Consider the following 18,150-nt stretch of genomic DNA (forward strand, 5'->3'; position numbering starts at 1 on the left):
AGTAACTTAGTTTTAGTAATATTGAAGGTAATATAGTGTTGGTATTGTTGAAGGTAGTATAGTGTTAGTATTGTTGAAGGTAGTATAGTGTTAGTTTAGTAATATTGAAGGTAGTATAGGTGTTAGTATTGTTGAAGGTAGTATAGTATTAGTATAATGTTAGTATTGTCAATTTTTTTCATACTTTAGTTATAAAACAAATTTGCCTTATAATTGACGAAATTAAGTTAGAATGAGCATGATGTATAAATTGCATTTTTCAAAATTTTATTTAAATTTTTTACAACTTGTTTAATAATGACCTAGTACCCATTCAACAATTACTCATTAGGAGCAATTTTTGAATAGTCCCCATTTTGAGACTGTCTTTGTACGTTTCAAGTCACTTAGGTAGCAAACACATAGTTGTGATTTTATTAATGAGAAAAGAGTTTGGTTGTAATTCCTTTAATGTTCTCTGAATACATATGCGGAATATAAATCTATTCCACATTGTGTATTTGGAGAACTAAGGGGAATTGCTGCCGAATTTTTTTCTCATTAATAAATCACAAATGTGTGTTTGCTAGTGACTTGAAACGTATATTGATGGGTTTAGGTTGGAGTGATAAGGACCCAATTGAAATCTTGAAGTTTGTATAAAATAGAGGATGAGATAACTATTGTTGAAATACTATAATAATGTGATAAGTTAGTATAACTTTAAAGTAAGAATTTTTTGTTGAAATTAAATATCATTTAAAATGGTTAGTTTGCTATATATTGTCTAGATTAAAATGAAGAGATATGAACGTAGCTGGATGTACGAAGAAAGAGTAGATAAGAAGAAACTTCTTATCGCTAGATTTGTAAAGGGAGTTCGTGGATTTATTGAATTTGCTAGATGTCTAAATTCATATGATTTGGAACAACATAAACTTAGTTGTCCTTGTACTGAATGTAAAAATTTAAAATATTTATTTGACATTGAAGTAGAAAAGCACCTTATTACAAATGGTTTTTTTCCAAACTACTACAATTGGATCTCCCATGGAGAAAAATATTATCTCGAAGAGCCTCAAATCCAACAAAATGAGAACCCATATAGAGATATGGTACTCGATGCCTTTGAGTCTAATGCTTTCATTAATGACGACCGTGTACCAATGATTGATGAAGAACTACCAAATTCAAAAGCAAAAGCCTTTTTGACATGCTAAGTGCTTCCGGAAAAACCTTATATGAGGGGATCAAAATGACATTGTTACAAGTTGCATCCAGGATAATTACTTTAAAATGTGTCTCAATCATTTACTAATCTTTTTACCCTCTCAATGGAGATATGTCTCAATCTCCGGTGCCACAAAATAGAGGAATTCTCATTCATAATACAACGTTTTAAACCAGCATTGACATGCATAGATTATGAGTAATATTATTTTGCAATTCAAGACGATATAAATTATCAGACAAAATACCATAACCAATAATTTCAGAATTTCTGAGAATACTGAATCCAGAGTCTGAAAAATTAAAGGTAAAACCCAAAGGTACAAGTCTTGATACTGAAATCAAATTTCTAGAGAAATTTGGAACATAAAATGTCTTTTTCAAATGCAAAATAAAACCACTACTTAATATTAAACTGCATGTCCCAATGGCCTCCACATGTGAACTAATCTGGTTTCCTGAATATATTGAAAGTTCACTGTCCACTGGTTTCCTTAGGTCTGTCATATCCTGCAAAGTATTCGAAACATGGATTGTAGTTCCAGAATCAATCCACCATGTATTATGATTAACATTAACCATATTAGATTTATAACAAACAAACGTATGAAAATTACCTTTCTTCTTTAGCCAAGCCTTAAACTTAATGCAGTCCATCTTCATGTGTCCCTTCTTTTTACAGAAAAAACACGTAGACTCCTTCTTAATGGTTGACTCAGCTGAAATCTTTCCCTTTCCCTTATCTTTAGCGTGATCCCTTTGCTTCTTTGAAGAAGAAGCAACAGTAAGGTTCACCTTTTCACCTTCCTCAATTAACAATTTGCCTTCCTCTTGAACACACATGGCCATAAGTTCATTAATTGATCATTTATCCTTATGTGTGTTGTAAGAGATCTTAAAAGGAGTATATTTTGGAGGAAGAGTGCATAAATAAAGTGCACAAGGAAAGAGTCAGACATGGTAACTTCCAAAGTCTTAAGTTGGGCTGCAATATCCCTCATGCACATGATATAATCACGCACACCTTTAGTCTCAGTGAGCCTCAAAGATGAAAACTGCATTATTAAGGTACTAGCAAGAGCTTTATCAGAAGTTGAAAACTGCTCATCGATGGCCTTAATTAGATCTTTAACTTTAGTATGCTAATCGACAGAACCACGAATACTAGCACACATTCTGGTCTTTATGAACATAATAGAGAGACGATTAGATTACTCCCACTTTTCATAAAGATCAATTGCTTCTTTAGTGCTTTCTTTAGTTACTTTAGGTGGTTCGTCTTTCCGAATAGCATAATCAATATCTAACCATCCCAACTGAAGTAGCATTCTCTCTTTCCAGACCTTATAGTTATCACTATTCAATTCAGGAATGTCAAATTTGACATCAATAGAACTCCCAGGTAAAATTACTGCAAATATAATAAATAAATAATATGCTTATTACAAAAATTGAGACTTAAAATTTATCATGTTTTACCAATGTAAATCATGCTCTAATATGAATCTAGAGACATAAAAACTTGCATGTGGGCTAAAGTTCTACTCAATTAGATACATATAAATTTTTACTTTATGATAATACTATCAAATCATATACGTCTCTTAACTCCTGTGGGTAGATTAAGAAACAAGATTCAATATATTATCCTAATTAGTCATACAGATACATACAACAAGATTCCGGTGGGTAAGTCTCATTATATTACATACGACTAATCACAATTAATGTTTAGTTTCCACATGTGATTCCAAAATAAAATTTCAATTAACTAGAGGTGATGTGTGATACGAATTATACTCAAAAGAATAGAACTCGTGAGTTTGCAGCGGAGTTAACAAAACTGGACAGTGCTGAAGACTGTCTGATTATCGGATTTATGTGATTTGGATGGTTTATTGTACTGTTTGAATCAGAACGAGAACTTTGTAATCTTTATGTGTTTTTGTATTTATTGAACGAAAATAAAGTAACAAGGGATATTTGATTCGAGATCTATGAAGAAAACAAATCAATAGGATATTTGCTCAAAACAGACCTATGCTTTGAACAATGGTGACCGATGTAGCAAAGCGCGTGCTAGTCGATCTAGTTTAAGCCTGAAAACGCGTCAGACAGAAACCGTTTTGGAACTAAAACGCGTCGATCCTATGTTTACAAAACTTGCAAACACAATAAAGCAACAGCTTCAATTTTCTTAATCAATATATCATGCATAAAATAATAATACAATTACTCCTATTTATACTAACTAAAAAACTCCTAAACCGATTAAGGAAACAAACTTCCTTAAACCGATCTCCTAGATCTACTCGTGTAGATTAAGACTTCAATGGCAATTATAATTGCCTTATTACACACTCCTTAAAGATATAAGAAATACTTCCCTAAAACATAATAGGTAAACTGAATTTAGGAAACTAGTAAACTTTCCTAAAACCGAATAAGCTACTAATTAGGAAAGTAGAACTTCTAACACAAATTGGAAATAAATAACTTATACTAATTAAACTAAGATATAACTTCTTTTAGGAAAGAAGTCTCGACACCTCTTCCTTGGGCGCCAAGTAACCGAGTAAACAAATGAAAATCGCAATCGAACAAATCGTAGATCGTTTTATTTAGTCTAATCTCTGCATCAATTTCGTATCATCCCCTCCCCCTTTGAAAGGAATTGTCCTCAATTCATGATGCTTCAATCCTCCGGGATCAAATATGAACTTCACAAATCTGGATGCAAATTCATTTATAAGAAATAGTAATAAACTTGAATTATCTTTTAGTTCATCATCTTCAATAAAAACTTTAAGCTCATCTATCTTGTTTGCTTCCAAACTCCTCTTGTGCCTTCCACCCCTCCACCCTCTGTGCACAAGAATTAGAAACTTGTTAATATCTGCATATTCAAGATCAAGTGAACATGATGATCTTTTAACAGTTGCAGCATTCACATCCATTAGAATACCGGCCACATAAGAACTATGCACCTCTTTCAACTCTATTGAGCCAAATAAGAAGTTATCATTGCCTTTAATATCTTCATAATTCCCCATTAACACCGAAGTGAAGACAGTAAGATCAGAATACCTATCACCATATAAGAACTCATCTATATACGATTCCAATGGTGATTTATATTTTCCCTTCATCAATGTTGGTTTTACATGAATTAGATTGCTATGAATCGAATTAATGTCCAATGTCAATTCTTCAACAATTTCTTTTTTCTCTACTTTTTTTGTTATCATCCTCCTCTAAATTCACAATCTTTGAAACTTCATCATCAAGAGCATCAACCGTTTCTTCATCACCATAATCGTCAAATATTGGTGGATGATTTGAATCCAGGGAAGAATCAATGGTGCTGTCTTTAAACTCTTCCTTGTTTAGCTCTTGGTCAAGTTCGTCTTCCATAGCAAACATTGTTAGACTCGATCTTTTGTCACGACCAGAATGCATAACATAAATTGCTTCGGACGACATAGGCCTCAAGACGATTTTCTTTCCACTAGATGATAGAATATATTCATTGCTTCGACCTTTATGTGTCACATCTCTATCAAATTGCCAAGGTCTCCCTAAAATAATATGACAAGCATCCATAGGGACTACATCGCATAAAACCTCGTCTTTTTAAGGACCCATTGCAAAAGAAACTCGAACTTGTTGTGAGACTTTCACCTTCTTACCATTATCTAGCCAATGTAAAGTGTATGGTTTAGGATGAGTTGTAGTTGACAAAGCAAGTTTACTTACCATCTCGGATGAGGCGGCGTTGGTGCAACTTCCTCCATCTATGATCACACTACACCATCGATCATTCACTTGGCACTTGGTATAAAAGAGTTGAGCTCGTTGCTCCGTGTTGATAAGTTCCATATTCCTTTCCCCCATAGGACCGTCTTGTTTTAAGGAAATCAAGAGCCGAAGCTCTGATACCACTTATGATACGAATTATACTCAAAAGAATAGAACTCGTGAGTTTGCAGCGGAGTTATCAAAACTGGACAGTGCTGAAGACTGTCTGATTGTTGGATTTATGTGATTTGGATGGTTTATTGAACTGTTTGAATCAGAACGAGAACTTTGTAATCTTTATGTGTTTTTGTATTTATTGAACGAAAATAAAGTAACAAGGGATATTTGATTCGAGATCTATGAAGAAAACAAATCAATGGGATATTTGCTCAAAACAGACCTATGCTTTGAACAATGGTGACCGATGTAGCAAAGCGCGTGCTAGTCGATCTAGTTTAAGCCTGAAAACGCGTCAGACAGAAACTGTTTTGGAACGAAAACGCGTCGATCCTATGTTTACAAAACTTGCAAACACAATAAAGCAACAGCTTCAATTTTCTTAATCAATATATCATGCTTAAAATAATAATACAATGACTCCTATTTATACTAACTAAAAAACTCCTAAATCGATTAAGGAAACAAACTTCCTTAAACCGATATCCTAGATCTACTCGTGTAGATTAAGACTTCAATGACAATTATAATTGCCTTATTACACACTACTTAAAGATATAAGAAATACTTCCCTAAAACATAATAGGTAAACTGAATTTAGGAAACTAGTAAACTTTCCTAAAACCGAATAAGCTACTAATTAGGAAAGTAGAACTTCTAACACAAATTGGAAATAAATAACTTATACTAATTAAACTAAGATATGACTTCTTCTCGACACCTCTTCCTTGGGCGCCAAGTAACCGAGTAAACAGCTGGGAAAACTGCCTTCTGACTGAACAGTCGTGGCGACTGTTTATTTAGTCTAATCTCTGCATCAATTTCATATCAATGTGCCTACTCTCTAACTAATAAAATTTTGAATCACTCGACATTAAACTTTACTCTATATACCCATCTTAATGTATATAGGAAAATATATGACCAGAAAACTCAATTGATCTAATCTCTACACATATAATTATTATTATTACAGATTATATAATATATACATAATCCACATGCTTTAGCCATTAAATAATATATTATAATCATGTTCAAGAGCTAAAGAGTATAAACAAGCATATGGTAGCTGCAAGAATCTAGCATGTAAAAGTGATGAGGTCACAAGATAGCGAGGTTCTCGTCTTTAATCACACAAATTATCAATATAAAAATTACGCAGCAACAGGGGCGGATCTAGGGGGTTCGGGTGGGCACGTGCCCACCATGAAAGTCCGAGAATATATATTTATATGTGCAGATAATTGTTAGATAACTATTGTAGTGCAGTTGGTAGAAGACTTGCATCCATTGTGGGTCGTCTAGGGTTTGACACCCCCAACCAGCCTTTTCTATTTTGAAGCTCTTGAGTTTATTTTTTGGGCTTGCCAAAAATTTGTTTCCCACAAGATTCGAACCCAAGACCTTCAATATAGCATGTCAATGTTTGAACCACTAAGTCCCTAGTGTTCAATGTTTAATATCTAAGTAAACTATATTTTATCTTATATGAGACATTTTATAAATTATATTTTGTAAAAGAGTAAATAATTAAGAATTTTTTGTGATGTACAAATAATATTTAGCTCATTACTTTTTTATATTTTATAGAAAAAATAATTTATAATATGTATAAAGTGCCTTATACGAAGTAAAATGGAAGACAATTTGTTAAAAAAAAATTTGTGCCCCCCTTGCACCAAAATCTTGGGTCCGCCCCTGCACACAAAGAAACCAAACTTTATGTTCTCTTACTTCACGCAAAATAGTCATTGATAAGCAATACGAGCACAACCAAAGTCAATTACTTTTCTCTTTAACATAACGCTTTTCCAAAACGTGTAAAATAGAGGAGACCACGGTCCACGGCAAGGCTCAAATATAAAAATTTCCATATATCATACTTCCTCCATTCAACTCCACTCTACCACTTTACTTTATCATGTTTACCAACGCATGTTTTACACGGTAAATATCGTTAGCTAGGTATTTGCAAAAATTATAAAAGTTAGATATCAATACTATATATTAAATCCATAAACCAAGGGACTTCAATGTAATCAAAGAAAGTTATACAAATTAATTATACTATATAGTTTTAAATCACTAGCACCGTGTGATGGAACCGATTAAGGGATTTCAATGCAAATATTATATAGTTTGGGTTAAAATTAAATAAGATAGAAGCTTGGTAATTTTCCTAAACATTTGTAAGAGACTAAAACATGGTCAATTTCCTTAAAATAAAATAATCAATTAAGATGATCAATTTCCTTAAATAAAATAATTAATTAAGATGGTCAATTTCAAGGAGACTAAAAGAAAGAAGATGCTTGGTAGTTGTCCTAAATATTTATAGAAGAATAGAAGATGGTCAATTTCCTTAAAATAAAATAATTAATTAGTATAAAAATACACACTTATGGTATTAATTATTATCATCATAAAATTATATATTAAAATTAAAATTAAAATTTATGCAGTTTTATTAAACTTTATAATTTATTAGATGTATAGAGATATTAATTATTTAAAATACAAAAATATAATATAAGTAGGTTATAAATAATTCAAGTTAGATTCCATAATTTATAATATTGCATAATTCTTTCGATTTGATTTAACGCATATATGTAATATATTTATATAAATATATAATTCTCTTAAAATTGCATGCCTAAGTAGTAAAAGTAATTTCGTCAGTAAATAAAAGAATTGTAGTAACATTGGACGATATAGCTATATGATAGTAATCACTCATTTGAATAGTAAAAGTAACAATATTATCATCGAGATTAGTGAAAGTGATAGAAACAACAACGAGAGTAGTGAAATAATCAATATTAATACGACAATAGTGAAAGTAACAATAATTACGACGAGAGTAGTGAAATTATCAATATTAATGCGGCAGTAGTGATAGTAACAATAATTACGGCGGGAGTAGTGAAAGTAACAATGATTCCGGGAAAGTAGTGAAATGTTATTAGGGTTTTTCTAACGTGTGCCCTTAGGGCACACATTAATAACCTAAATGTGGTAAGATTTGCAAGAGATTCTCATCAAATATTCAAGTTTAAACTCATTTTTACCATAAATATTCAAGTTTAAACTCATTTTTACCATAATACCCATGTTATTATTATTGTTTCACTAATATTAATAGAAGTAGCTCGGGCGAAGCCGGGCACCAATACTAGTTTTTAATGTATTCCTAAAGACGAATCAAACAAGATCACACATGAATATATTTTCAATTATGTATTTAGAGAAAATTGAAATTAAAGGTTGATTTGTGAATAGCGTAGAAAATTAAAAGTGGTAGAGTGGAGTTGAATGGAGGAAGTATAATAAAAAATGCTACGGTATTGACCAAGTTCAAAATATTCCCAAAATAAATTCCAGTTCGGAGAATACAAAGTCAGAATGAAAATTTACGTTTTCATATTCAAGCAAGACAGAGGCGATTACTCGCTCTGATACCAACTGTAAGTTTTATAGTCTAAAATTAACATGTTCTAGTCTCATAATGAACATGTATAAACTGAATGCGGAAGCGATAAAAGAGATCGATTACTTACCTCCAACCATTGCTTAAAATCATTAACCCGTCTTAATGAATAAATCAATTCCTTATGCCTCAAATCTGTCTTGGCTTCCAAACCCTCAGCCTCACAACATAATGAGGTAGACTTGGTGAACCTTAATCAGAATAAATATGTTCCCCTTATATAGACTCTTGCCATCAAAGAGTCAACGGGACAGTTTCCTAAATTGTGAGTGGTAACTTATGAGAGACAATAGTTGACGAAAAGGCTACACATACACATTGTGTACAAATTTTTTGTACACAAACCAATAACTACGTGACACGTGACAAATCATAGTTAGCTAGTTTAGATTAATTTGGGATTAGGTTAGTCATTTTGCATATATATAATTAATTAATTTACGGTTAGTTTTATTTTCTTATTTGATTTATTTTGTTTCCATTTAAATTTAGCCAATTACTTAAAAATAGAATTATTTATTATTCAATTAAATCAATTTCGGCAAAATCTAATTATCATATTCAATTACATCTGACTAACTTTTACATCAATCAAAGTTTTGAATCAAATTAACGAAATCCGAATTTTAAATAAGTTCGAATAGATTAGGGTTCATCTAAAAATTGAATTAGGGATCATAATAATGAATTTCATCAAACATTTCCCCCCTAATTTAATTCTATTAATAAAATTGGTTATCCCTTATACAATTAATCTAAATCGCTCGGCATTTTCCTCCTAATTTAAGTTTTTCAAATGTAGCCCTAATTTAGCCATAATTCAATTAAACAGAAAAATCGACCATTCAATTGATGATGAACCCTAATTGAAATCAATTTTATTAATAGAATTAAATTAGATTGAAATCAATTTTATTAATAGAATTAAATTAGGTTAATTATTCAATCAATATTAGATTCTTGGCATGATTCGACAATATGGCCGGGTTTGTTTTTCTAATATGTACGTGATGCATCGTACTTAATTATTGTATTGGCAAATCTAAATTAAAGTATTTTAGAATAAAAGTTACAGTAGCTTTTCTATATTAAAGTTTGTGAAAGTATTAGTTGAAAATTCAACTTTATGATAATGACAATAACAACAATCCATCAATGTTTTATGTTCAAATAAAAAGGAAGGAGTTTTCCTGTTTGTTTTGAGTTCATAGTTGTGTTTTTTACTTAACTTCTCAAATTTTACGAATTCAATTCTATTCTTAAAACGAGTTGTCCAATCCAAAATAGTACGGAGTAATTCGATTAGAAGTATCTAACTCCTGCGTAAATTTTCTTTGTTTATGATAATTCAATTCTATTTTTCTAACCCAGTTGCCCTCTATAATTCATCCGCATAAACCATAAATTTGCTAGGAAGAGCGAAAATTGAAGAAAGTGTACTATCTAAACAATTAATTTACCTCGTTTCTCGCTTGTGAATGCTGTCGTCCATAATTGGAGATTTTAAGTTATGAAATTTTGTTATTAAGTTTGAAGGCTGATAAGGAGGAGATAGAATTAGAAAGTCAAAAGATGATATACATAAGGGTGGAATGGGAAAGTCAACGCCAAATTCGGACCATACTAAGTAAAACACGGGCGACAAAAAGTAGCTCCCTTTTATTATTTGTATAAGATTCATCAATTTTGGCTTAGTCTCTGTTGAACGATTTTGATTATTTGTATATGGATTCATCAATTTTATTAATAGAATTCAATTAGTTTTTATTATTCGAATAAAATTAGGGTTCAAATAATTACGTTTTTTTCGAAAAATACGTAAATCAATTATAAAAAAAATTACTAAATCAGAAAAAACAAAGTAATTCCTAAATTTCTTTAATCAATCCCTAAAATCGTTGAATCTAAATTGGGAATTTAGATAAATAAATGAAATATATATATATATAAAAAAAAACCATAAAAAAAAACTATCCATAAAAAAAAAACTAACCATAAACTAGTTAACTACATTTGCAAAATGACTAACCTAACCCTAAATTAATCTAACCTAACTAACTATGGTTTGCCACGTGTCAATTAGCTATTGGTTTGTGTACAAAAATTTTGTACACAATGTGTATGTGTATCATGTTCCATAGTTGAACAAAATCCTAGGCAAATTCCACCATACAATGGACCAACTTAATTTCCATAAAATAACTTAATTAAATATTAATATAATACTTATTTGATTTATGGAAATATCTTACATCTATTATATACAAATTCTCATCTGTACCGGTACTATCTTTCGTCACAAGTTCGTGACTTTTCACAAGCAAAGCAGGTGGAAAGGGGACTGTGAGAGGTCACAAGTTTGTGACGGTGACAAACAAGACGACTTGTCTACTATTTCCTGGTAGTGCCTTTGTAGTTGTTGTTGTTGATATGGTGGTGAGGCTTATAAATGTATGATCTCTTGCCATACATCATACATTATCCAACATTAATTCTTAGTAGCTGTCACTTTTGCTTTGATTGTTCTGAGCTTTTGATTTGTCTTTTTATTTTATTTTCCTGATGTATCTATAACTTATTATAAAAGGGGATAGGGGTGTGACACTATATTGAGAGTGCTTATGCCCCTAACTGACGTCACCATTTACAAAAATGCCATTCAATAAGCTCCCTGCCTTCCTCCTTCCCTGTTTTGGATCATCCTCATCCACCGCCTGACACTTTTTCCTCAAATATTATGTTTTTTCCCCCCACAGCTTTTCCCCCACAACGTCATGTAAGTATCTCAACGTTGATGTATTTTGTCGCACAAGCCTATCTTCAATACAACTTCAGTGTCTTCCCTACATCACTACACGTATATCCCCGTAAACTTGCTATTTTGGTTTCCCAATCAATTTTCTTGTACTGATTTCGGTTAGGTTACACTATAATTTACTTTTTTCTAACTCCGAATACTGTCGGAATGAATCTGATGATTACATAATTCGAGTCCACGCGTTTGTCCTACGGAATTTGCCTACTATGGTGAGTTTCCTAACTTTTGGCTTTGCTATTTTTGCTTTTTCATTTGCTGGCATGCTATATATTTTGGACATTTTGAGTTTTGATGGGTTTTGGAAATTTGGTACACACATTTTCTTAGCACCAATTTATTTTTCGAGTATGCTCATCAACTGTTTGATGAATTGTCCCAAGTAAAACTGAAATGCTTTTTCTTTCAGGCCCTTTGTTCGTTCTTCTTCCCCGCATTTCGTTTCTCTCTAGTGGTACGTTTGTGTTCAGGTAACTATTTTAAATAGAGTCAGCGTATGCATATAATCGTTATATATTTTCATGTCCATGGTAGTTACCCACCAATGCTTATATAGCTTTGGATGGTTGCCTTTGCCTCTAAAACCACCGTCAGTACCAGTTTCTATAAGACTACAACTGCTTATCTTTGTTTGCTATATTGTGATAGTTACTTAGTTTTACAGTTACATTTTTCTCTAATTGTTATTTTTCCTACATAGGTAGATTTACTTGAAAAATCATCAAATATATCGAAGGAGACCGAGGTGCCTCCTCCATAGAAATGGCATTTTGAGGTCAGTTTGACACCGTCTTCTTCCGTTTATATTATTGCTTGTTTGCTTGAACGAGGTAAATTGTAGGAGCTACAAGCTTGTAGGCGATACAATAATTCAACAAGGTACAATTGTGTTTACGAATATGAATTGGCAAAGCAAATATTACTTTGCTCTTTCTTTTGTAACATGTTCATAGCCTTTTAAGCTCGTGGGTATCTTCTCAATACAAGATTGTTTCCGTATACACTTGTATTACGCTAATTACTGCAAAATGACCTATAAGACATGTAATTGAGCCAGTTTATGTATACAATAGCCTAGAGCGAGTTTGCCTTCTCGCTTTCATTGTTTAATTATCCGACTATCAGCAACGATACTCTTTGTAAGAAGATAAAAATGAATGTCCAATTTAGATTAGATTCGCCTCCAGGGGTGGATCTTTTTATTGTCCTTGGTCGGCCCACCCTGCCCTTTCGCTCAACTACACAACCCAACTCCCTTATAGGTTAGCTGGATCCTTGAGGAATCTTCATATATAAGTCTCTGGCCTGACATTCATTTTTTTGTAAGACTAATAAACAAATTGCTTCATCATGGGTCGGATCATATGGAAAATTATAATTACGAATGGAAAAGGTGAGTAATTTATATAGTCGATCACAAAATAGTTACTATAGCTCAACAAAATTAATGCACTTATTAATTTCTCGGCTCCCATGTCATTTTATTAAGGGTTAACTTATACTCTATATAAGTATGGAGTAGATAATTTATACCCCTCCGTGCTCCGTCTCACTCAATAGTTTATCTTTAATTTATTTTCCCCTTACAAAATAAAGCAAAATGCAAACAATTAGTTGGGACAGAGGGACTAATCTTATATTTTACGCTCTTAAAATTTTCGATATTAAAATATTAAAAAGTACTTGTGTTATTGTAATCTATATTAAACATCGTCGACCTTTTAGAATAATGTTTTCTAAAAAACTCCTCCCGCTCTTTTCTTGCTTTGAACTAGGGAGATAAAAAGCATTTTAGTGACAGGCTAGATGATTCATCACAATTATGGTATGGAATATTATTGTCCTTCATAATTCGTATTCAATAATAAGAAAACATAATAAGGAATCAACTTAACAAGTTAACAGACAACAGGTGCCCAAAAAAAAAAGTTAACAGACAACTGGATTCTTTTATTGTGATTTTCAGGTTGGACTTCAAGCTTTAATTTTAGTGCTGTTGGGATCTTAGGCTGGAGATGGAAATTCAAGTTTTTATCCAACAGATGATGCTTTGTTATCTTTGCAAGCGCATGCCAAACAAAGTTACCACTATGTGCATTTGGATCAACGGCTTTGTTAGTGCTGCGTTGGAGCCTACAATGTAGCGGTGCATGTGGCTTACACCCCTTGAACAGAATACTAAGAGACTAAGCATAGCTCAATGTTTTGTCTATGTATCATCAATTTTATAGCCTATAGATGAAAGGTAAGCTAATGAATGACATAGGGACATCCTTTGCTCGTTGTCTCATATTCTTAAATTTGTCGCGACAAAGATGGTCCTCGAGCTGGGTTTTCGTGGTTTGATCCTCGGTTCGACACTTTCTCGGGTAATCATATGTTGTAGCTTGTCCAAATTGAAAAACCGATATATATGACTTCTTGTACTTGCCTAAGCACATCGTGATTGGTTGGGAGTTTATTCATCTCAGCTTCTATGTTATGACAAAATAATCACTCCATATTGAGTTCGGGCTTGCTTCACTATTGGGGTTTTGGTCTCAATATATAATTGCGCAGATTATTGATGGAAGTTGGAAATTTGTTTCCCCTATTATATTATACTATACATGATTTCTCTTATGAATACGGTTACCTGTTTATTGATGGAAGTTGGAAATTTGTTTCCCCTATTATATTATACTATACATAATTTCTCTTATGAATACGGTTACTTGTTCGATGAAATGCTTAAACTAAAATTGAAGATTTTAAGTATACAATAAAACATATAGAAAACACACACGGGATATAAGTATTCGAGCTGTGTCTCTTACCAGTGGGTGCAGCAATAGAAAATAAATACGATTTTAAAGTAACAATTCGATGCCAACTGAAATAAAAGAACTGTTGAGTTGTAAAGATCATAATCCCACCCATATTCTCTTTTTTTATTAGTAGTAACTAAAACACTGGATACTACACAGCCACCAGACATGAGGTTGCACCTGAAATTGAACTTTTCAATTTCAGATGACGACTGAACAACTATGAATATGACGGTATCAAAATAATAATGTTAATAGAATATAAGGGATACAATAATTGTATAATATATCTCGTGTGTGTTGTTTGTATGTTTTATTGTATATAAATAAATTAAGGGTTTTAGTATTTTTCGTATCAGCTTTTAATATTTCCTGATATCGTTCTACAACTTAACACCTGTAATATAAGCAACCACAAACATTACGGGTGCGCGTAATAAAATTTAGATGTGGTAAATATATACTGTTAATTTAATTGGTGCAAACTCATAAAAATCCATTTGCCAATATAGTTATTTCACATCCTTTAAAAGAATACAAATTTTGAGCTTTTGTAACAGCTATCTACAAAAAAAAATTTACCGATAAAATGAATGCATATCTTTCGAAAGAGTTACAATAGTGAGACATGTAATTTTATTTACAATCTATACAACAACACGTTGCGTACAGATGTCACATAGAACAGAACATAAGTTCATGCTGCATAAACGTACATCTCTCTATAAATACACGAGATAGGATTGTCATTTGACTACAGCTGCTCAGGGTAGCCGCCTTACGATGGGTATTAATACGACCCGCGCATATCACGCAGTCATCCAGCCCACTAAGCTCCTCCAACGGCTCCTTGCATATAATAAGTCAACGTTACATATATTCCTTAGTTAGGAGATCATGTATATTCTAGTTGGTATATAAATATGTGTAATATTCTTTGATGTAAACACAATAAATTTTGGCAATACACTAACCTAATTCTCTCATGAATAATATCCTTTCTATCTTCTAATATGGTATCAGCTGTCAGACACAAATTCTAATCATCTCTCAATTCTTTTCTTCCCTTCGTTTGATCTCACCATGACAAATGCAACACAATCTGCATCAAACAATTCCTCGGTTGTCTCGATTGTTCAAGTCGAGAACCCGGGTACCAAGATCTCTCATATCGTGTTTAATGGTAACAATTATGACGAATGGGCTCGTGCGTTCCGTCTCGCCCTACTTGCAAAAGACAAGATGGGTTATATTGACGGGTCCATCGTCAAACCATCTGAAACTGCCGATGACTTCAAAATATGGTGCTCTACCAACGCCCTAGTCACGGCATGGATATACGCTACCATCGAAGTCGATTTAGCGAAATCGATCTCCTATCGTCCCGAAGCCAAGCAGGTGTGGGACAATATACGTCAACGATTCAATCAAGACAATGAGGCTCGTATTTATCGTCTCAAATCTGCCATCTCCTCATGTCGACAGGCTCCAACCGAGACTATCATGGCGTATTATGGTCGACTTACCAGTCTATGGGACGAGTTGATGGAGCATGACGCCATTCCCTCATGCTCGTGCAAGGTTTGTCCGTGTGATTGGGTAAGTCTTTTCGATTCTCGTCTTGAAAAAGATCGAGTACGTGATTTTTTAATGGGTTTAGATGATAGATTCGATAACGCACGTTCTCAAATCCTTGGTGTGACCCCTCTTCCCAATCTTAATATTGTCTATAATCGATTACTGCAAGAAGAGGGTGTTCGTTCCCTTTCCAAATCAGTCACTGAAACTCGACCCGAACCGATGGCTTTCGCTGCCAAGGTACACCATGGCTCGAAATCAGGTCACGGTGGGGGTCGGGATTATTCTGTTCATTCCCATAATTCCAATAATACTAATAATGCTAATAATGCTATTAATAACAATCCCAATAGACCTTACTGTATCGTCTGTAAAAAGCATGGCCATTACCTACGCACTTGTTTTCGAGTTACGGGAAATTGGCCCGATTATTGGGGTGATCGTCCCCGAGACCGAGTCTATATTGACCCCAATGCAACCGACCTCAGTCAGGCCGTGTTTGTGCCTGATCCTCGACGCAACAAACAGCAGCACACAAGCTCTAATACGACGGGTCCTCGGGCTAATATGGCTGCCGCTTCCGGTTCGAATTCTGGTAATGGCACCTCTACCTCCCATCCTTCTCTTAACAATTTTGACAGGATCGATTTCAATAGTCTTGATGCTCGAGAACTCGAGGAGATAAGCCAAATGTGGAAAAACCGTTCAACCGCGACTAATGATCGTCTCAGTGGTAACTTCTCTACTCTCTCTTGGATTATCGACACCGGTGCTTCGCACCATATGTCAGGCCGTATTTCTCACTTTCGTAATTTACATTCTATTACACCCTTGTCTGTGGGTTTACCAAATGGAGACACGGCTATAGCAAGCCGCAGTGGTGATATACATCTTTCTCCCCGTCTTATTTTACGCAATGTTTTATATGCCGACAATTTACAATGTAATTTAATTTCGGTCTCAAGCTTACTTTTAGACACGTCTCTTACTATACAATTTTCCCAACAACTTTGTTTAATACAGGACCGTGCCTCGAAGATGGTGATTGGTGCGGGTGAGCAACGTGAGGGACTCTATTTCCTTAAAGGTGTTCGGAATGACAAGGTACATGCGCATACCATTGGCAATCTAGACACTATTGAACTTTGGCACCGTCGTCTGGGGCACCCGTCGTCCAATATCTCTCGTTTTCTACCTTTTATTAATAAAGCAAACACTCCATCTTCTAATTTTTCTAGCAAACATTGTGACATTTGTATTCGGGCAAAACAAACTCGTTCCCCCTTTCCCTTAAGTTCCAATAATGCATCAACTATTTTTGACATTTTACATTGCGATTTATGGGGTCCCTATTCCGAAAATGCTTCATGTGGGTCCACATATTTTCTTACTCTAGTTGACGATTTTTCTCGCTCCACCTGGGTCTATTTGTTACGTCGTAAAAGTGACACAAAACAAACCCTTCTCAATTTTTTTGCTTTAATTCAACGACAATTTAATACTCAAATTAAAATTATTAGAAGCGACAACGGTACGGAATTTGGATGTCTTACAAATTTTTTCCGACAAAACGGCATTATTTTTCAAACTTCTAATGTTGATACCCCTCAACAAAATGGCCGAGTTGAACGCAAGCATCGTCACATTTTAAATGTTGCTCGTGCCCTTCTTTTTCAAGCTAGTCTACCTATTCGTTTTTGGGGGGAATGTATCCTCGGAGCTGTTCATCTTCTTAATCGTACCCCATCCTCCATTCACAATGGTAAGACTCCTTATGAAATGTTATTTAAAGAACCCCCACCCATGGCGCATATTCGAACATTTGGGTGTCTATGCTACGCAAGAAATATAAATCGTTCCCATGACAAATTCGCCCCTCGTGGTCGGAAATGCGTGTTTTTGGGTTACCCATTTGGTAAAAAGGGGTGGCTCGTCTATGACTTAGATACGGGTACTTATTTTTCATCACGAGATGTCATATTTGTCGAACACGAGTTCCCGTATCAATCTCTAAATATTCATGATAGTCAGCCTACCACTAGTACTTTTCTCGCTGACACTCTTACACCAATTGAAAACATTATCATATCCACCTCCTCTACACCAACAATTCCAGCCATCGACACCAACAATTCCACACCCGACTCCACACCCACGGCTACAGCCGATCCCACAACCGCCTCTACCACCGCCAGTCCACCCAACCCACCTTCGACAGACCCACAAACCCCTCAACCACAGCCCACCGCTATGGGCAAAGGCCACCGTCCCAA

The 18,150-nt window shown here is 34.0% G+C and overlaps 1 long non-coding RNA gene across 1 annotated transcript; it reads left to right on the forward strand.

Annotated features, from left to right (window-relative positions):
- Positions 1-11,382: 11,382 nt before the first annotated feature.
- Positions 11,383-13,794, forward strand: LOC141612736 (uncharacterized). The gene is made up of 4 exons (XR_012529179.1): positions 11,383-11,704; positions 11,902-11,962; positions 12,193-12,267; positions 13,459-13,794. It is a non-coding gene; the product is annotated as an uncharacterized LOC141612736 (long non-coding RNA).
- Positions 13,795-18,150: the final 4,356 nt, after the last annotated feature.

Source organism: Silene latifolia, chromosome 11, assembly GCF_048544455.1.
Source record: "Silene latifolia isolate original U9 population chromosome 11, ASM4854445v1, whole genome shotgun sequence".
Classification (NCBI taxonomy): Eukaryota; Viridiplantae; Streptophyta; class Magnoliopsida; order Caryophyllales; family Caryophyllaceae; genus Silene; species Silene latifolia.